The sequence below is a fragment of the Artibeus jamaicensis genome, unplaced genomic scaffold, assembly GCF_021234435.1.
Source record: "Artibeus jamaicensis isolate MK-2021 breed Jamaican fruit bat unplaced genomic scaffold, CSHL_Jam_final contig_908, whole genome shotgun sequence".
NCBI lineage: Eukaryota > Metazoa > Chordata > Mammalia > Chiroptera > Phyllostomidae > Artibeus > Artibeus jamaicensis.
The window spans coordinates 3,020,024-3,042,665 of record NW_026522009.1 but is presented as its reverse complement, the minus strand read 5'-3'; the positions used below and the strand labels follow the sequence as shown (position 1 = coordinate 3,042,665).

At 36.4% G+C, this 22,642-nt stretch overlaps 1 protein-coding gene across 14 annotated transcripts in view; it reads right to left on the bottom strand.

Annotated features, from left to right (window-relative positions):
- Positions 1–22,642, bottom strand: part of ADGRL3 (adhesion G protein-coupled receptor L3) — a 770,297-nt gene that overhangs the window by 686,238 nt on the left and 61,417 nt on the right. The window contains exons 1-2 of one of the 14 annotated variants that reach the window (XM_053655017.1): positions 19,964–20,063; positions 19,762–19,826 (exon numbers count right to left, since the gene is read on the bottom strand). The exons of 12 other annotated variants lie outside the window; for them this stretch is intronic. The gene's annotated coding sequence lies outside the window, so the exon portion shown is untranslated. Of the gene's footprint in view, positions 1–19,761; positions 19,827–19,963; positions 20,064–22,642 lie in introns of those variants that run through there. One more of the 14 variants, XM_053655019.1, reaches the window with a different exon arrangement.

Below are 22,642 nucleotides of genomic sequence, written 5' to 3'. Positions count from 1 at the left end.
GGGGTTGAAAGAAGTATTTACAGTGATGAAAAACAAGGAGCTACATCCTAGATTACTGTAGCCAGCAAAGCTCTTTTAGAATTGAAGGGCAGATAAAGTGCTTCCCAGACAAAGTATAGTTCAAGGGGTTCATCATCACCAAGCCATTACTACATGAAATGTTAAAGTGAATTATGTAAGAAGAAGAAGATCAAAGCTACAAACATAAGAAGGAAACAAATTCACAATTATCAACAACTAAATCTAAAAAACTAAGTAAACAAGCAGAGTAGAAACAGAGTCACAGCTATGGAGATCATTTGGAGGATTAGCAGCTGGGCAGGGGAAGTGGGGAAGGAGGGAAACGGTGCAGGTATTAAGAAGTACACATTGGTAGGCACAAAATAGACAGGAGGATGATAAGAATAGTACAGGGAATGGAGAAGCCAAAGAACTTACAGGTACCACCCACAGACATGAACTAAGAGAGGGTATAGCTGGAGGGAATGGGGGTACCAGGCAGAGGTGGGCAAACAAGAAAAAACTGGGACAACTATAATGGCATACTTAATAAAATATATTTAAAAGAAAAAATGGCTATCATAATAAGTCCACAAATGACAAGTATTAGTGAGAATGGGGAGAAAAGGGAACCCCTCCGTACTGTGGTGAGACTGCAGATTGGTACAGCCATTATGGAAAACACAAATAGAGAATCCTCAAAAAATTAAAACTAGAAATACCTTATAACCCAGTAATTCCACTTCTGTGTATACATCCAAAGAAACCTAAAACACAAATTTGAAAGTATATACGCACCGCTGTGTTCATTGCAGCATTATTTACAATAGTCAAGCTATTAAGGCAACCCAAGAGCCCATCAACAGACGAGTGGGTAAAAAAGTGGTAGTAGCCTTGACTGGTATGGCTCAGTCGATTGGGCGTTGGCCCGCAAAGCAAAATGTCCCTGGTTCAATTTCCGGTCAGGGCACATGCCTGAGTTGTGGCTTCTGTACAAGCTGGGACACATACTAGAGGCAACCAATCAATTCTTCTCTCTCATATCGATGTTTTCTCCCCTTCCCTTCTCCTTCCTTTCCCTTCTCTGTAAAATTAAAGTCTTTAAGAATAAAAAAATAAACAATAAATAAATAAGTGGTGGTACAGATAGAGAATGGAATATTACTGGACCATAATAAAGAATAAAATCTTACCATTTGCAAGAGCATGGATGGACTTAGAGGGTATAATGCTAAGAGAAAATTTTGTCAGAGGAAAACAAATGCCATATGATTTCACTTATATGTGGAATCTAAATAAGAGAATAAATAAACCAAAATTGAAACAGATTCATAGATACAGAGAAACAAACTGATGGTAGGCAGAGGGGAAGGGGGTTGAAGGACTCCATGAAGGAGGTAAAGGAGTGAATGGATTAAGAAATAAAACTTGGTAGTCACAAAATAGTCACAGACATATAAAGTACAGCATAGGGAACATCGTCAATAATACAAAGTAACTATGTACAGTGCAACGGTGGCTGCTGGAAATATTGGGGGAAACACTTTGTAAAGTACATGATTATCTAACCACTATGCTGTATACCTGAAACTAATACAAGATAATATTGAATGTATACTGTAATTGAAAATAAAAATTTTTAAAAGTGTGTATGTGTATAGCTTGGGGTCCCCCCTTTTTCTTACTTTATGTAAATTAGGACATCAAGAAAAAATATATTGACTTTTTAAAATTCAGGAAATATAAGGAATTTAAGTAAGAATTTATAATCATCCAATCATCCACAAGATTTTGTCTCCCTGTACATATACAAAAGAGGAGAAAAAAATCATGTCAGACTGAACAATTATATTTAACTACTTGCACAGTTTCCCAATTCACTGGGTAATTATATATAATTCACCAATATGCTTTAGTACATAAATACTGTGCCATCTTAAACTGTCAGACTGAATTTATCTTCTCTTATTTAGTGACTTCAGTCACCCATCTCAAATGCTCTAAAATTGTCTAGAAAAAAATTAAATTTTACTTCAAAAAATAAACGACTGTCAAAAATCAAGTTTTCTTTTAAAATTTCAAGGTTGATGCCAGCTAGCTTCATGACTAGGTGAAAATCTTAATTGTTGAAAAAATACTAAACAAGTGACTCCAATATTCTAATCACAAGATGAACGTCATTGCTTTCTGAGGATGACATGAATTTGGCATTGGAACCCATATGAGATATTCTATGGGTTCAAATATTTGAGCCAAAAAATAAATCAAGTTCCAAATAAGTATATTTAAAAAATACATTATATATCCCCATTCCAAGGTACTGTAAAATAGCTGACCACAAAGAGAATTAATTTTGCAGCAGAATAAATCAAAGTATTTTAATATATTTAAGATCTAGTTTCATTCTTTTAAAGGATTCTGAGGGAATTAAATAGTCTTCTGTAGATCTATAAATGAGTTGGAGGAAAAAGAAAAGGTAAAGTAGAAGCCTCAGTCAAAGCTGTCAAGTAAAAGCAAAGTATTTTTTTTTTATTTCCCAATAGGGACTAGTCTCCTCTCTATGCTTATTTGCTACCATCTTATGAATTCAAGTTCACTGTGTCAAAAGGTCTAAGCATTTCGCAAAATCTGGAACAGTTTCTAGCAGAATGTCTCGCTCAAAATTGGGTACTTTTAAATCCCTAAGTAAAGTAAGAATAGGTTAAAAATGGGATTAGAAAACACATAGTTTCTCTTTGTTTACAACAGTGAATGACTGTCCTGCTTTACCAGCCCAGAAGACAATTTACCAAGTGGCACAGAACAGTACTGAGATTTGGGATTTGCAAAAGGTGAATGTGGGACAATATTGCTCAATGAAAACTTCGGCATATTAACAGCCAAACATATGGGCTCGTCAGCAACCTAGGTCTATGGGTAGTCAAGGAAGGTTAAAAAATACTGATAAACACTGAATACTTTAGAAAATACCTTAAGTTGAAGATCAATAAAATTACTAATATACTTCTAGCCACCATCAAACAAAGTATAATACATATATACAACTACCCCTCACTCTCTTTCTTATATACAAAAGACTTGAAACTCAGCAGTATCCTAGAGAGGGGAAATAAAACCATAGGTGTCTGAGCTCCCATTTGTTGATAAATATTCTATATTTTTACTTAATAAGATAAATTTATAATTTATTTTCAAAGGTCAGTTTAAGTGGCACAAGAGGTAAACCTTTTGTTGTAGTTAACAACAGACATGGTCTTTTTTTAGTGTGGTTACAGCATTATACTACATAAAGCCAGAGTCATATTTATTTCTTTACAGATTAAGTAGTTCTTTCATTGCCAGAAACTATGCATTACCTATGGCCAACCATCTCACAAATACATATTTTTGGACATGAAGGTCATCAAGTTATTATAGAAGAATTAAAGAAAGCCCTTGCCATGATGCACCAAAAAATAGAGAGAACTAAGTGTTGGGTGGGGTATAATTTGCTTGAGATGAAGAAAAGAGGAAGGGAAGAAGGAAGGAAGGAAAGGAAGCATAAACACTATCTGTCCATTCACACACACTGGCATTTGTTCTACTTTGATTTCCCACCCCCCAGTATGATGCAATTTCACCATTTGTTTAGGTGTTTTGAAGGAAGGATATATTTTTCAAAAATGTCTTTTATTATACAATATAATAAATAAATGCACCAATGCTAAAAATTCATATTGTCCAATTACTTTGACAGCCAGCCAAAGTTCAGTTAAGAGCATCTACGCTGAATTTCTAAAAGTTCCATATTAAATCCAAATTAATAAATCCAAATTAATAAATCATTTAAAAAATACATAACTCCCAATTTCTTTAGTAGACAAAAAGTTAAATAAGCTTTAAAACTCTGCATACTTTTAGACATAGGTAGGACCATCATATGCAGACAATGGTAGATACCTTGAATAGGTGCTAAGCTTTTATTTAAATTTGCATTACAACTTTCTATACCAATGGGTGAAGATGTTGGCCCTATTAGTTATGTTAGATTAATAGTAAGCAAACAACTGCCCATTCTCTAAGGCCTAACAGCAGAACAACCTGATGCAGACATTTCAGAAGGGGTATGAGCAATCTCAATGGTTAAAGAAGTTGGCTGTACCTCTTCAATGAGTGACTGCTCTATAAAATGTGTTAAATTGTTATGATGAGCTATTACTTCCAGAGAATGTTCTATGACTGAAAACCATTGCTTCTTTGACCAGTTGTTTGCAGGAAATCTGGAAATAACTGAGTAAAAATCACTTTTTACATCAATAAAAAGGGAATTGAAACAGGCAGGTGATTGTATCAAGGATAGACAATCTAGAATGTACTGGGCTCAGTAATGTACTTGGGACAGGCCCCCAACCTTGTGGTTGCGGACACAAGCAGGTATGGTTATACAGTTGTGAGACTACACGGAAGGGGATGCTCTGGAGTATGGAAACTTACAGTACAAACCATGTCAACATATAGAGGAGAGATTAAAGTCTCTGAGCACAACCCTCTGAATTCTGGGCCATAATACAGAGGCAGTGAGATGCTGGAACCATTCCACTGGATAGAGAGTAAGCAGTTCCCAGCATTGTAAAGCAGCTAAGAACTAGAAGACCCTGTGAATACACATAAGCTTTTAGGATCTGAGATTTCCTTAACAACATTTATAAATTACCACGTTATTTGTTTCCTCTGTTATCCTTGAACTTTAGCAGCAAAGTCTGAACCATTAGTCTGATCTCTACTGTATTTGAAGAATTAAAGAATCTTTAACATTTCTGAAAGTAACCTGTGAATAAGGAGAGCAAGGCCTTTCATTTTCTCTACTACAGAGGTGACACTATGTGTGGTCAGCAGAGCTGAGGGAACGAAAAAAGACATCAGCCCCTTGGCCATCAGCCCGAGATAGCTGCTGTGGAGATGGGAAGGAGAGGACAAGAATCAGGATGAAGGGGAGTGGGGGAGGTGACAGGGAAAAAAAGAAAATGTGAGCACAGTGGAAGGCTCCCCTGAATAATGCTCAGTCTTTAGGGGCAATTTCCATGCAAGGTCAGATTTTGCCATCAAGCCAGTAGTAGCTACAGTACTCATAAGCAAGAAGACTAATCAATACATTTGTTGCTTAACTTGCAAAGAAAACATGAACTCAGAGTATAAAGAGAGGAATGCTTTTATTTGTCTAAATCTTTTTGGTCAGTGTGTGGTACAATTATTGGTAAACTTACTGAAGGCAAAGTGTGATTGGCTATTTAGCTAACCATAACCTTCTATTATGACTGCTTAACGCTCCCTTTGGCTTACAAACATACAAAGAAAGAACTGTGTAAATTTTTTTAAACCAGGTGAGCCATGATTAAACAAGAAATTTGATCTGTCTTATAAAAATTTGTGTTTCATAGTAAGAGGAAGTTCTTCACATCTGTGTGGATAACAAAATTTTGAATGCATAACAAAATTCTGGGCCTTCCAAGGAAGAGTGAGTAAACGAAACAACTACTGGTCCAGACAAGGGGTATCAGCTGTTGATTAAATTCTGAGTTTAAAGTCAATATCAAATCCCAATTACTAGAGACTTTCAGATTTTTATTTGTATCAATGCTAATTATTTTAAATCTATGACTAATATTAACTCTCAAAAAACAGTTCTATACAGTATGAGATAAGATTAGAAGGTAGGAATTTAAAAATTAAGTTACTATAGAATTAAAAAAATAATTCACTATATTAAATTTAAAAAGTATTGGGGTCTCCTTAATGAAGCCACAACTCCTCCAAAGAATTATGCAAAAAACTAATAAAATGTTTAAGTTGTAAAGGACCTTCCACTAAGCATACTACCACATGTGCAAAAAACACCCTTATAAAATTATCTTATATGAGTGTTAAGATGATTACCAATCAATTTAATAAAAAAATGTGGACTTTAATGTGATATAAAACCTCATTAGAGTCCTAAACTTGATCTTGTGAAAGCAGTCATTAAAAACAACCACAATTAAAATTATGAAGCTCATACTTTTTAATCCTCTTTGACTAAAAATTCTATTATCAGCTGTCAGTATTTCAGAAAAAGAATGGAGGCATATTAAATGGCATTCTTTACAGACTATTTATGAAGCCTTCACTTTGAACTTCAAGACAGGCATATTCCCAAACTTCATCTTAATGAATAATTACAGGAAACTGAAATTATAACTTTTTATTTTATTTTAATATTCCATTTTAGGAAGGTAAGCAAAAACAGCAGTCAACCACCCTATTTAGAGTGTAGATAGAAAAATGAAAAGTAGGCCGGATGTAGTTCCCAAGTTAGAAGACCTGCAGACTAAGGGCCAAGCACAGAGAAACCAAATGTGTAGTTTCAACGATTTAATAATCACTTTGGTGACTCTAGAAAGATGATATTGACAATAATAAGCTGAGAAGATTTTCTAACCTTGGAACACACCTCCTTTTTAAATCTAATATTCCCTATTACATTTTTTCCACAAGTCAATATAAGAAATGGAATTCTGTACAGGATGAGACCAGATAAACAACCAATGCTCAGTCAAGGTCAGCCAACACATCCAGATCTGAAAGTAAAATTCTACAGAATTACTTTGCCTTATTCTCTCCTGCCCTTGTTTTATTGGCATTAAGGCATTTAGAAGTAATCAAAAGGAAGGAAAACTTCAGTCTGAGGTTTCTGAAGTCTAAATCCTGCCTTCTTTCCCACACCTGCTCATAACTTAATGCTTCTTCCAAAAACCAAGTCCCATTGCTCTTTGTAATGATTAACAATTACTACTGTATAAAGTATAGGAACCTATGAATATATGCACCCTCTTAAAACATTTAGTTCCTTATTAGAATACTGCCTGATGTGCAAGAGATTTTACTCTTGAGATGCCAAAAAGTTAAGTCAGAAAAAAATTATCACCAGATTCATAACAAACAGAAGCTTATGTGTGAAAAACTTAAAAATAATAGCAAAAATGAAAATAACTCAAATCTGGTTTTGGATATCAGAATCTTACTGATCTTTGGAAGAGCACCTAATTCAGACAATGTAGTTCACACAATCCAATCTTTTAGAAAATTGAAAAGAGCTTTATTGCTTTGTCTGACAATAAAGTAGAATTTTCTAACATTCAAAAGTCTAGACATGTCTAAAAGTATATATAAAAATAAAGAATATCAGAAATTACTAGAAGCCTTAACTAAAAATAACATTTTGATGTATTGTGTTTCAGAACTTTCTATGTGATGGTATCATTTTATTAAAAAGTAGGTCATTTTACATGACCCATGATTCTTATTCAGTAAAATATTTCAGGTATTTTCCAGGTCAGTAAGTGTCAATTTCGCAACAACACTCTCAATTGTTACAATGCATTCTACTAAGTGGAACTATCACAATATATTTAATTAATCTCTTTTTGCTAAGTATATAAACTGATTCTGATACCTTGCTATTAAACTATACATGGACTTACATGACTACTTGTCTATTTCCATTTTAAAAGGCATAGGATACCTTTTTAGTCATTAGATAATAAAAATCTTTTTAAAAAATATATATTTTATTAATTATGCCATTACAGTTGTTCTATTTCCCCCCTTCATTCCCCTCCACCATGTACACCCCCTCCCCCACCATTTCCCCCCTTTAGATTATGACCATGTGTCTCAAGTTCTTTAGATTCTGTATTTGCCATACTATTCTTGCCCTACCCCCTATCTATTTTCTACCTACCGTCTATGCTACTTATTTTCTGTACCTTCTCCCCCCTTCTTCTTCTCCCACTCCCCTGTTGCTAACCCTCCATGTGATCTTCATTTCTATGGTTCTGCTCCTGACCTAGCTGTCCTCTTAATTTTCTTTTAAGTGTGGTTGTTAATAACTGTGAGTTTGCTGTCCTTTCACTGTTCATCTTTTTTATCTTCTTTTTCTTAGGTAAGTCCCTTTAACATTTCATATAATAAGGGCTTGGTAATGATGAACTTTTTGAATTTGATCTTATCTGAGAAGCACTTTATCTGTCCTTCCATTCTAAATGAAAGTTTTGCTGGATAGAGTAATAATCTTGGTTGTAGGTCTTTGGATTTCATGACTTGGAATACCTCTTTCCAGCCCCTTCTTGCCTGTAAAGTCTCTTTTGAGAAACCCACTGACAGTCTGATGGGAACTCCTTTGTAGGCGACTGTCCCTTATCTCTTGCTGCTTCCAGGATTCTCTCCTTCATTTTAATCTTGGCTAATATAATTATGATGTGCCTTGGTGTGTTTCTTCTTAGGTCCAACTTCTTTGGGACTCTCTAAGCTTCCTGGATTTCCTGGAAGTCTATTTCCTTTGCCAGATTGGGGAAATTCTCCTTTATTATTTGTTCAAATAAGTTTTCTGCTGGTGGCTGTCCCTTTCCCCCTTCTGGTACCCCTATAATTTGGATGTTGTAGTGTTTAAAGATGTCCTGGAAGCTCTTAAGTCTCTTCTCATTTTTTTGAATTCTTGTTTCTTCATATTTTCCTATTTGGCCATTATTTTCTTCCTTCTGGTTCACTCCCCTGATTTGAGACCCAGTTTCCTCTTCATCACTATTCGTTTCCTGTGCAATTCCCTTCATTTCAATTAGTTTAGCCTTCATATGTTCCTCTAATTTGTGACTATAATCAACCAGTTCTGTGAGCATCCTGATCACCAGTGTTTTGAACTGTGCATCTGAAAGTTTTGCTATTTCTTCTTCGCTTAGATTTATGGGCTCTGGAGTTTTGAGACCTTCTTGAGCCATTTTTGGTCTGTTTACACCCATTAATTATGAGGAGTGGAGCCTTCGGTGTTTACCAGTGCAGGGCCCCCCAGGTCGCTGGGTTGTGACACTGTATGTGGGAGCAGGGTCAGAGGGGGGAAATGGAGGCCCCCTCTGCTGCCTCTTGCCCCTGGGGCCTGCTCAGTCCAGTCATCTCACCGCCCACTCCCTTGCTGGTCTATCTGCGCACGAATTCGGGACCACAGTCAACGCGCAGCCCTGCACCCTCACTGGATATGCTGGTTGCTCACTGGATGCTCACTGGGTCTGCCCTTTGCAACCCCATGCCTGGGGTCCATCTGACCAAGTTTTCCTGTGCAACCCCGCTCCTCCAGCTGCTGGCTTTGCCCCTCTTACCGGTCAGGCTGAAGAATTTGTTGTTATCAGACTTCCAAAAAGTTCAATTTTCTGTGTTCTGGCTGTGTTTTCTGTTGCTAATATTTTGTTGTCTCTCAACTTGGTTGTGGGAGAAATCACAGCATCTCCACCTATGCCTCCATCTTGGCGGAAGTCCTAAAAATCTCTTTATAATTTAGAAAGCTAATCTACTCTGAAATAATTTTCTCAGAAAAAAAAATAATCTCAGATAATAAAAACCTGTAAATTGGAGGGAAACTTTATTTTTCAATATTTAACCCCTCCTAATATCTCCCAAAGTGACACAGTATATTTAAGAGCAATATAACATATTACAGGTATCATGGATGAAAAACAGCATCCTATATAGGATAGGATCTTTTACTTCCATTAGATTATCATTTTCTTAAAAAAAACTTTAAAGTTATTTTAAACAGCAATAAATCGGGCTTTATATCACCTTCAAGAGTGTCAGCTTCTTCTGTGGTAAAGGTATCCCAACATGTATTTTCAGCCTAATTTCTACTTGGCAGAGTCCTTTCACATCTATTAGCACATTTAAAACTGAAATGTTACTTGTTTTGTAGCGCTCATGAAAGAGTGACTACACATAATTATCCTCACTTTACAGATGAGGCAACTTTGACCCAAAGAGGTTAAGCGACCTGGCCATAATCACAGAACCAATATAAGAACAACACCCTGACCTTCTAAACCCAAACGCCTTTGTCATGAGACAAGAGTGGAGGTGTTAGGGAAAGAAAATGAAATAAACAACAGATGGAATAGGAAGGGATGAAAACAGGAGCAGAAATCTGGAAAGTCCTCAAACTGGAAAAGTGATCAAACATGGTAAAGCCAACCACAGGACAGCATTATATTAGTCAGGCGCACATGGAAATTACATATGTGACCTTACAGATCATAAAGTCCAGCTGTACACAGGGTAAATCTAGCTTTAATGTTTTAGGTCTGAGCTTAAATATTATCTATTTAAAGACGCTTTCCTCCTCCATACTCCCGACAGTCTCCTGTTGTATCACTGTTATAAAAGGTGCATACTAAATGTATTCAGAATGCATGAACGGGAAAACAGTCACCCAACTGACAGGAGAAAGTGAACCTTGTTCAGGGAAACAAACACTGTTATCTAGTAATCACAAAACAAAACACCACTTAGAAATATTAATGAATACCCCACTTTTGATATAGCAGTTTCGTTACTTACAAGTAAACTACATTTCAGAAATTATACCTTTTTGGCTTCAAGACCCAGCACAAATAGATCTCTATACTTCAAAAGGAGCTGCCTCTAAGATGAAATATTACAACTTCCATTATCAAATAATGCAGTATCCTTTCTGAGACCAGTCTAGACAGCCAGGATCTTCTGGAGTCTGAAATATTTTCCTTTTATGATCATGAACAGACATGGAACAGCAATGTTTAAGGCACTAAATTGTAGCCACATAAGGACTTTATTATTACAGGAGTTTTGTTCAATGGGAACTACAGTTGGCTTCTCTGTATGCAAAATATACAGAACCTGTGGCATAAACTGGGTTTCGATACTGCACTGTGCTTGCACGCGCTCCTTTCCATGGCTGCTCAAAATCATCTCTGCAGTTTCTTCTCCCTCTGAAATACCACTGCACTGTTTCATAAAATATGTTGCAATTTGCTGTCATGATTCTAGTTTTCCACCCAAATTCTAACAGAAATAAGACACATTTAATAGTCTCAGAAAAGCTGAAATGAAACTTGTTACTGGCTCATTAATACGTTTGCTCAGAACTCCAGAGTTTTGATCTAAGGAGAATATACCTTTGAGAAGAAAAAAAAATAATTTCAGACCTTAGCTGCCTGTTGGAGGGCGAGAGAAAGGGCAGATGAAAGAGACCATCTTTTCAGAATATAAGCATGATTCATGCTATGACTACAGGCAGCCAAACTCAGCTACAATGGTTTTTAAAAAAATGAAAAGATCAGCTGTGTCTCAGTGGAAAATTTTCAAGTATAAAGATCCAGGGGAAACATTACCCAATTTTACTTTAATCTGTTCTCTTAATTTCTTGACCAGCCCTTTGGAAATTGTTGACTGCTCCCAGTGGCAAAGCCTCACAAGTGAGAATTTACCCAGCAGGTATAAATTCTTAGCTGTCTTCCCTCAGGGGATCAGGCCACCACTGCTTCTTCTACAGATCTGAAGGTCTATCTGTCTTCTCCCAAAGGGTTCCCTCCTAATACTTACATTGTTTGGCATAATATAAAGAACAACAATAGAGATTATAATTTGTTAATTTGTTTGACCCTTATGACAGTCTTTCCAGGTACACAAAATAGATATGTTTATCCCATTTTTATAAATGAGAGAGACGGATTTTAGGAAGGTTAAATAAATTTTTCTGAACAACACAGATAGCAAGGTGTGACTCTGAGACTGGAATTAAAATTTTTGAGACTCCTTTTCAAACATTCTTTCCACTAAATTCTTGTGACTTTAGATTCAGGCTTCTAGTCAGTTCTATGCGAGATGTTGACTGCACCAGAGCAACTGAAACTCTGACAAACACACAATATTTAAAGTAAATACATATACTGTAACTTCATGAGAAGGGGGTAAGAGAGCAACGTGGGTGTGTATCTACATAGATCATGACCTATGCTGGGTACTTCATATGTTATCTGCACTCGTCCCATTAAGGAACAGCAACCATTTACTGTAAACATACATATATGAACCCAAGAAGTTTTAAATCTCAGAAATATAAATGGCTTAAAAATGTCTATACACACCCTGGCCGGATAGCTCACTTGGTTAGAGCAATATCCTGATACGCCAAGGTTATCCGTTTGATCGCCAGTCAGGGCACTTACAAGAATTAACCAACGAATGCAGGTAACTGGCACAACAAATCGATGTCTGTCTGTCTTTCTCTCAACCTCTATCCCTCTCTCTTCCTCCCTCCCTCCCTCCTTCTCTCTCTTCCCCTCTTTCTTTATTTCTCTAAAGTCGATTTAAAATGTTTTAAAACATCCATACATGTGGATGACATGGGTCTAATGGGGTTGGGGAAGCTCTGGAGTTATGAGGAGGGAAGAGCCCTCTTTGTTTAGAAAGCAACATTTTGAAGATGCTGAGAAAAATGTATTATTTTCTGTCCAGTAGCATGACCTTTATTTAAATGCACTGGTTGATGAATAATAAAATCAACTTCTTTTGTCAAACAGTCTTTGCACTCAGGTACCTACTGCTCCTTCTGCCAGAATAAATTGCCCATTTTCCTGCTTTTGGCCCATACTCTTACATAATGAACTGCGATGCCAGTTTATTGTCTTTTCCATAACACCTGTCTTTGACCTGTGTTACAGTCTCAGACCTAATGCTTAAAAAAAATGTAGGGTCACAAGTATCTACTTCTTTAATCTTTATTTAGTTTTCTACTTCTATTTTTAAGAGAAAAAAGAGATTCAACAGGGCCTCCCCTGAGGCCAACTGACATCACTTTGACTTCAGATATGTAAGTCACCAAATGCCCAGGCTGATCTGTCCGCACAGGGTTCACACTTGGGGGCCTGCAGGAATAAGGCAGGTCATGGAAATGAGCCCAGCAGCTGGGCGAAGCAACAGTGAGAGCTATGGAACGCTACAGCATGCACGCTCCTTTAAAGTGATCTCATTTAAACGTGTAAAGTACTCTGAGAGACAACGCTGCAGACTGGATAAATCCTACAGGGTATTCTGAGATGCCTGAAGCAAACAGAAGAACCAGAGGCCCAGTGATTTTTTGGGGGGTTACACAGTGGCAGGACAGTAAACTCCTTATTAACAAACATGAATTCCTGTATGCCTGTCCTATCAGAACAGGAGCAAATACCCTTCTGCTACAGTAGTCAGGTGCCCTTGGAAATATAGTTATTAATAAAAGGCACTTTGTTGTTGTTACTGAAGAAATTACTTCATGGAGTACAAAAAAGCACAAGGACAGACACCGTCAAAGCTGATAAAGAAAAGATCTTATCCTCAGATAAACTGACAGTGTCATGGAGGAGATAGTTACCTGATAAAAGGAAGAAGTGAAGTGTGAGTCTAAATAGTACAGCAGGCTATACTGATAACAGAGAAGGGTGGTCTTCCCCACTGCCATGGACAATACGTACTGTTTAGGGATAGTAGAGCAGGTTGATTCTATTCCCTTTATAACGTTCAAGCTGAAAATACCCTGAGTCACAAAACTAATTATTGGCAAAGCCAGGAGCAGGTTTCTTTTTGTCCAGTCAATGTTCTTAACTAACTTGCACTCTACCTTTGATAGCCAAGGAAATCTACAGAGAAAATATATTGTGAGCCCTAAACTTAGAGGTTATGTTGAAATCTATCATTCCAATAAATACAATCTTCATTCGAGACATTTACTGAGGAATTCTAGGCTGGATATAAGAGTATAAGTTGTTAAATAAAAGCATAAACAGGTCCACCCCGCTGGAAATTCAGTGTCATAGGAAATCAGATGCTTGCAATTTGGGACCAACATAGTTTAAAGCTCAGAACACGTTCTTCTCTTCTTGTCTTCCACTAATGGGATACAATTTGGAAATCATCAATCTCACACTGGAGAGGGCAGTCACTCCCGTGGTTGATATAATAGTGTTAGCATTCATCATTTTTATATTTGCTCATTAAACTCTTGGGGATTCTTTCTGTTGAAAGGTAGGGCAAAACTATTTATACCAGGCCTCTGTCATCAAATAGTTCTCTTTTACCCTTTAGCTGACTTTTTTGGCTGAAGCAATTCAAACCGCAGCAGCTACTTCCTCTAGCATTGCTCCACCCGCACTTCATGGTTTCTCAATTCTGTGCTCATTGATTATGGTGCATTTAGATTCTCCTTTTAATAAAAAGCCGAAGGTCATTTTAGCATCCTTTATGATAACTAAGATGGCTGAAAACAGATTATGTATTGAGGAGTCAGAATTGTCATAATTTTTGAAGTCATTAATATTATGTGAATTTCTCTTAAAACGGCCTAAGAACAGACACAGTTGTAAGAAAAAATAGTTTTAAAATACTTACTAAAATGTGTATTAGGTAAATATCAAAGTGCCATTTAAGACTTCTACAACAAATTGCATCTGGGGGACAGACACCAGGAACGTAGAAAGTATTCGTTAAAACCCGTTTGTGTAACAGGCAGCTGTGAACCCGTGAGTTTGAAATGGTGAGTGTGGAAGTCGTGTTCCTCTCACATGCCACGTGTTGGAGGGTGAGGGTGGCAGGTTATAAACGACACTTTTACCATGGCTTTTATGAAATGATGTTTTCGTTTTCTAATGCCACTTCTCCTTTCTTATTCTTTGTCTTTTAACATTGGCTAAGAAACAGATGGTAGCAATTCAGTGCACTCACTATGCCACAAGGCCCTTCCATACAAGCCCTGTTTTCATCAGGCACAAGATACCTCTGTACAGCTCTACAGCAATGGCTGGGCAGATGGGCCCTGGTGGGCAAAGAGTGGGAGTGGAAGACAGGAGGCTAGCGTTCCTCTCCATATCCAGGACATGGAAGTGGCTTGCCTTTGCCAACGGCAGAAGGCATACATTGTGCAATTTCCTCCAAATAACAAACTTAAGAAAAGAGAGGTTCAGATGTATAACAGTGGTCCTGTTTAAATATTTTCCTCTCCACATCAAATGAACTCAACACAGTAACAAAAATAAGGTCCTGAGTGAGTCAATACGTGTCCTTTCTCTCTTGTTATAAACAACAGTAACAACAAAAATAAGGGAACACTTATGCCTGAAATTGTATTAAGCTTTCACATGCACCTTCTCATTCCATATCCAAAGCAAACAAAGAAAGAAAAGAAGAACAAAAATAATTAGATTTTGTTATTAGCCCTGGTTTACTGGTGAGGATGGCGAGACTTAGAGAGCCTAACTAATTTACCCCAAGTCATACATAGCAAACAGAGTAAGAAAGAAAATCTGGCTATCCAATATTAGAATCCATTGTATGATACACTACACCACACCAGAATACCACATCATAATTTAAACCAGGATTTATTTATCTTCAACTGCAATCGACATAGAATATACTTTACACTGCGCTCCAAATTCTCTTCAGTGGGCGTTTGATTATGTAGAATCTCCAAAACTTTAAATGACGATTCTCTTCTCACAAACTATCAAAATAAATTAAATGTTGTTGACCATCACGGTCGTTCAAAATCTGCTTTCCCTTCTAAACATTTCACATGTCAATAAAACAGCAGAAATAAGTGCTGGTTTTCAGCAGCACCGCGCTGTGGTGCCCTGCAGGGGCCATAGCTGTATTCTCATTGGCAGTGTGCATCAAGCTGGCTGAGGAAGTATTTGAAGAGAGCATTTCCACTGAATGTACATAGAAGGGCTTTGCACGTATGAAGGTTTTATTTGTAAATTTTCCCATTTATTTTAAGATCTGAAATACTAAAAATATTTGACAACAATCTTATTCCAAGCACCAAAAGCTCTAAGGTGCTTACAAAGAGTAGAGCAAAAGTAAGTTTACAGTTGTTCATTGAGAAAATAATGCACTAATGACTAAATAATAGTACAAGAATAAACTGGTGGCTGTAATTACACTGTAAACCTGCTTTTGCATAATCGTATATTTCATACTGCATAACTTCACGTGAGATATGTTTCAAAAGTTGGGTAACATCTGATTCTGTGAAGTCTTTTTATTTTAGATTTTATTTATTAATTTTTAGAAAGGGGAAGGGAGGGAGAGAAACATCAATGTGTGGTTGCCTCTCACATGGCCCCTACTGGGGACCTCACCCGCAACCCAGGCATGTGCCCTGCCTGGGAATTAAACTGGCAACCCTTTGGTTCTCAGACCCACCCTCATTCCACTGAGCTACACCAACCAGGGTTGATTCTGTTACGTTTGAAGGGTATTGACTTAGACTTTCAATGCAATACAATAGTAAAGAGCAAACATTTACAACCATATACATTTCACAATTTCACTGCATCTTCTTTTTGCTTAGACATGAGTTGACAGACCTGACTGGGACTTTAAAGACCCAGATTTGAATTCTTCTTCTTCTACTACTACTACTTATCTGTGTTCCCTGGGCGTTAATGTTACAGAGAAAGTACAATGACAGCTATCTTCTGCATTTTCTTAGAGAAGGTCTCATGTATTCCTCTCATATAAGACATAATCAATTAAGTGTCTTTGCTTTTCTGTTGTTTCTGTTAAACAAAGGTTTTCTCAGTTTGTTATGACACAGAGTTTCCTAGGAGGAAATATAGCAAAGAAACATTACCATTTCCTGTATCATTAGCATGATATAAAGAGCATTTAGAAGTCACCAGCATCAGGTGCTCCAAATTAAATCCTGACATAACTATGGTCAGTGAAGGAATTGTTCAGAACAGTCATGCAAAATAACAACAGGTGTTTCTGGTACAGCAAGCACCAGCCCCACATTTGAAGAAAATGCTGCCTTTCCTACTGTGTGTATTAGTTGTTATCAATAGCAGGTGTTTAGGACATTCTGCCTTTCTTGGCCATTTTTATGTTTCATCTGCCAATGTAAAGCGATAATAAAAATATGCTTCTGATAACATTAATGTTCTGACAACCTCTCCAATTGCCTCTACGTTTTATTCTTCTTTCCTCTGACACCGTTTACATTCGAAGTCCAACCTAGGACAAGTGCCCCTCTCCTGCGATGTTTAGGATCACCACGATTACAGGTACATGCTTCTAGGGACGTCTGATCTCAGGTAAGCAGACATGTCTTCTCATTAACAGTACTAACTGCAAAATCATACAAACCACGTAATTCCAGTGTGGAAAAGATTGGTGCTAGTTGCCTGTAAAATTCTCTCCAAGTTCCACCTCCCCCGTGGTATTTAATGCCATGCAACAACATTCAGTGAGTACGTAAACCTTTAATATTTGTATTTAAGAAAACAGAGAAGTGCATAGAATCCATGCAATCAGAAATCTACAATTTTCAAAATTTTTTTATTTCTTTATCTTTAGAGGGGAAGGGAAGGAGAGAGGGAGAGAAATATCAATGTATGGTTGCCTCTTGTGTGTCCCCTGCTGAGAACTGGCCTGCGACCCAGGCATGTGCCCTGACTGGGAATCTAACCGTGATCCTCTGGTTCGCAGGCCCGTGCTCAATTCACCGAGATACACCAGCCGGGACAGAAATCTACAATTTTAAGTGTAGGGTTAGAAGCTATAATATTATTCCTGGCTTCTAACATTTAACCTTTGCATACAAGTATTCTGACCTTTCAATGTGATTGTTCTTGCAAGCTCCATAGGTCTAAATTATTAGTACTGATAATTCTAAGCGCATTTTGGGCTGAAAACAAATAGGTTTTCATGAATTTTAAAGAATTAATATTTCTTATAAACAGTAACAAATCTCTTTGACATGATATTTTGAAAAGAAGTTAGGGGAACTGGCTTTGCTGGCTTTTTTTTATAACCTTGTACTTGCCACTTAATTTCTCTTGGTCTCAGTTTCTCCATCTATAAAACAAGCAGCCGACCTAAATGATTTGTAAAGGTTCCTGCCAGCTCTCAAATCGATGATCTCACTTGAGTCTTTTACTTAGATGAATTAAATGGCAAGTTAATAAATCATCTATTAGATTAAATGTGATGATCTGCATAAGTTTTTGCTGGGGAATGACAAGGACTTGCATTTTGGTTTAATTTTTAAAATAATAGCTCTCACCAAATTAGAGTGAGTCAAATCTGACAGCTTGCTCTGTAAGTGACATTAATACTTGAATACAGCATTAGGCCATATTTGGAAAGTGCTTTAAGTAACAAAGCAAAACAGATTTTTATTTAATGCCATGCTTCAGAAAAAGCACAAATCAATTTCATTAAATTTAAACACAGATACATCTAAAACTTGGCAAAGATGACTATGACAAAGAAAAAGGATCATTTCTCTACCTCCCTGTTATAACCAGTCTTTACACTACCACAGAAAGGTTTAATCTACTGAAATTTGAAACAAATGGCTTTTGTCCAGAGTTCAAGTGCATGGTAGTTAAATTTCTCAAAATCAGACCCATTGTTCTCAAGCTCCCTTTTAGAAATCTCTTCAAATAGAAGGGAGGAGAATGCAAAATGTACTAACAAAGCATATGTGCTACTGAAGAGGGAGAAAAAAATGTCTAATTAATTATAATGTTGCAATTAGTCATACAGCAGACAGTGCACCTGCCAGCCACAAGTTTATAATGAACAGAGAGACTCACCGCAGTCTCTTACCAGTGTAGCTCCCTTGGGGCCAAAAATATTGATCCCTTTCATTGAATAAATACTAAAGTAACAACAAGAATCCATTATGTCTGACCTAACAAGAATTTTTAATTGAACAAGTTACTATCTGAATGCCTAAGAAACAGTGGGTATAGTATCACTTACCACTGACTTCTTAAAGTTCTAGGTACGAAGGGTAAATAACAAATAAGTTGACGGAATTACTCATTTTCCTAAGATTGCTCTCCAAATTAATGCCCTTAGTTTCAAAGAATGAAAAGAATTTTGACATGTGAAAAATCATATACTTACCATAATATAGCATCAGTGTTTCTCAAAAAATTAGTTTGCCCAATTAATAAATGATGTATTATAGGTTTAACACTCAACTTTATATAATCTCTCTTTCCAAATTCATCTCCTATTTTAATACGTCATACACAACTGAAATAAAATGAAAAGAAAGGCCATTTCTTTCTATTTAGAATAGGTTATTAAGCACTAAAAAGGCATGCTGGAAACTTGATGTTAAATATTTCACTGAGCATTTCCATAGGACATTAAGATACATGAGTATCTTTCTTAAACCATAAAATTTACCTCAAAAAAAAAAAGCCAAGTCCTATAAAGTCTTATACATTTTATTAGATTCCCAGATCAAAACATAACTGATAGTAAGAAGTGGTAGATTTGATCAGATTAATCAGCAGATAAAAGGGATAATTATTCTTGAGATGAAATTTTATATTCTTCATCTACATGGAAAAAATGAATTTAATAGAAAAATGGCAATTATTTCAAATTGGAATATTAAGCCTGTGACTTTTACATTAAGAACTTGACTTTGCCCACTCAAAGTACAAATAACTTTCAAAAGAACTGAAGCAATATTAACTTACTGAGACACAATTATTTTCCCTAAATACATTTTTCATTTTGATCAGTTAGTAAATTGAATTCATAAGAAAAGCAAAACACATTTTACAGACTCTCTCAAAAGTGAATCCATATGTTTTAGAAAATCAATCATACATTTACATGAGATCATAAAAATGGCATGTTGGCCAATCTAATAATTACACATACTCATAAGTTTTAAAGTCAGCCATCAATTTTTCCTTACAGAGATTTTAGACTAAGAGCCTGTTCACATATTTCCACAAAATTTACTATATTAGGACTTTGTGTTTTTACAAGCATTTCAATACCTCCTTGTAGATACATTTGCACTACCTACTGTATAATTACAACAGTTGAACCTAAACACTGACATAAAAAACTGAAGACAACTAAAATAGTCCATACCTTATTCCAATGTGAGACAGACGTTGCCTTCTCTGAAACAGAGATTCAGTCAACAGACAGCCTGCCTTTTAATCGAGTGGCACAGAGGTTTTATGAGCCAGTGCGTGAAAGAGAGGGAAAGATAAAAAGAAGGCACCTTTTTAAAATGCTTATCAAATCATGATATTGGAAGAGAAGTAGCTTCTTGATTTACCAAACTTACATCAAAACTCATGCTTTCCAGTCTGTGCTAGAACACTGAGAGAGCTCTGCAGGTAAGCTGAAACCAAAACAAGGATTAGAAAACGGACACTAGCTGCAAATGAATCAAATCCGGGCTTTCGCAACTCTCTCGAGCTCATGTAGCCCTGGAAAATGGGTTGGCCAGTCTCTGAGGTCAATGACAGCACACTGGTGTTGTAAGTACTGTCTCTGTGTAACTCTTACTTAAAACATGTACAATTAATCTTGGGGGCAGGGGACAGATTTTTATCCATGCTAAATTGAAGCTGTGACCCTCACTGCAAATAAAAAAAATTGCTGATTACTGACTCTTAAATATCACATGCCGGTAACTTATTAGATGAGACATCTGTTTTGTTTTTAGGGGAAAAAATCTTATAAATATATTCCAATAGCTAAAAGCATCATTTTCCAACTAAAACTGTGACTGGTGAGCTACAACTGGAACTGTAATTCACTCATGCAATTTGTTGGACTCTGCTTATATCTCAACTATATGTTAAAATATGGTATTCAATACATCAAAACTATTATTTGGCTCAGTATTATAACACTTACAAAGTATAATACGACAAAATTAAAAATATTTACAAAAGAAAATTTACAAAAATGCTGTTCAAAACAATTAAAATTCATTTATTAGCAACAGCCCAGCACATTTTCCTTACTGAAAACACACTTCTGCACACTAACTCTCCACTGCCTAACTTCAGTAATGTTCCTGGGAATTTATTTTAAAGAACAAAGGCACTGAGATTAATCAACATGGGAGACGCTACAGAAAATTCCCTGTCTACAAATTGTTCGAAATATCCAATAACAATTTAGAGAATCAAAGTAATATTTAGCAAATGTCTTTTTCTAACAGAAATAATTTTAAAATTCAATGTCATGCTCTCAAGAGTCCAGAATCCTTACTCTATATAAAAAAGTATACCCCCAATAAAAAAATTTAGCTTTATATTCTACCTTATGAAAGGCCTGGGCACAATTTAATATTTTTAAAGTATCTCTAAATTCTTCCAAAGGCAATATAGTAGTGAAATACAGAAAAAGCCTGGAAAATGAAGCTCTGTCTAATGTAGTCTCTAGCAAGAAAGATCCTAAAATGGAGAACCAAGTTCAAGGTCAGAAAGACCCTTAGGATATAGTTGTGCAAGGTCCACAAAAGGAGGAAGCCCTGGGAACTCTTCTGAGAATGGAATCACTTTAGACTTACCATAAAAATAGAAATCTAACCTGAATTGGTACAAATTACTGTTGAGTTTGTTATCAAATTCTACCTGCTTTAATAAAAGTTCTAGAAACCTAGCAAGACTAAAAAATGTAAATTTCAAAAGTCAATAGGGAAGAATTCCTTATTAAATTGACACCACTGTGAATAACTTTCCCAAAAATATCTGTGTCCATCGATCTATGTGTTTTTGCAAGGACTCAGGGAAAAAAATTCCACAATGCAAATTTTGGAGATCTTTTTTTTAAGTTTACCTCTCTTAACTTCGAGTGAAATTGCATTGAAGGTCAAAAATCTGAGACTGAAACTAATTTTTCCTATTATCCTACTGTGTGTGCCAGGACCTTCCACTTACTGGAGCTGACCTCCACAGTATGTTATATTGCTTTGACTCAAAAGCCAGTGAGATTCAGCACTTTTTATCATTGTTCAAGGCTAGTAAATTTCAAAACTTTCCCATTTTAGACAATTATCTCACTTTTTCCTCCCTAACAAAACCCTGATGCTATGCTTTTTCATCTTATATTAGTAAGAGCTTTTGCCCACAGAGATAAGAGGATATTTACAACACGAAGTACAACTGCTACATTCTTTTGCCACTGTTCAAAGCCGCCATGCAACTGCTCTTCTTCTGTTTAGCCTGGGGAGATAGGGAGTAACGGCTGCTATGGTAGAGTAAACACAAAACCATAAGGTACAGCTTAGATCTGCCAGGTACGTACCAACCCCACCATGGAGCTGGGGTCAAGTCAGTCAGTCAAAACCAACTTGGAAATAATCTTTTGAACTGTGAACATGATGAGTAAAGGTCATCAGCAGATAATGAAGCTTCACTTACAAAACCCAGTATCTACAGCAATGTCACAAATGTGTTTCAGCAAGTTGATTTGATGGTAGAGTCTAATTTCCCAGAAATATAGAAATATTATTTGAGGTGATGCAATTAATAAAAATTAGCTCAAATATCCTATATATGAAGATAGTATCTACTATTGCTCCTTGAAAGGAGCACGATTTAAAGAGCTTGTCTTTTTGTCTTTCTACCTTTCCGAGGTAGGGATGGATGATTGTGAAATTGCATTAACACTTTCTGCCCGCTTACTACAGCGATCAGAAATATAACTTTATATGTGACTGGCTGTATTCATGACATGTAGATGCCCTTTACTGTCACATGTGGTTACCAGGACCAATGACCCTGGCCTTTCTAGCTTGTACTGGTTACTTACTAAGAAAGTTTTGTTTATTGAAGGAAACTTTCTTTTTCTGGTTATACTGTATACTTTGAGCACAGTGTGTTTTTTCCCTCTCCCACTCTACAGAGCACAAAAGATAAACAACGAAATTTCAGTACTGACAGTACTGGTCATAAGCCAATCATTCTACTCTGATAATGTAGTTTTTCCATTTCACTAGGAAAAAACA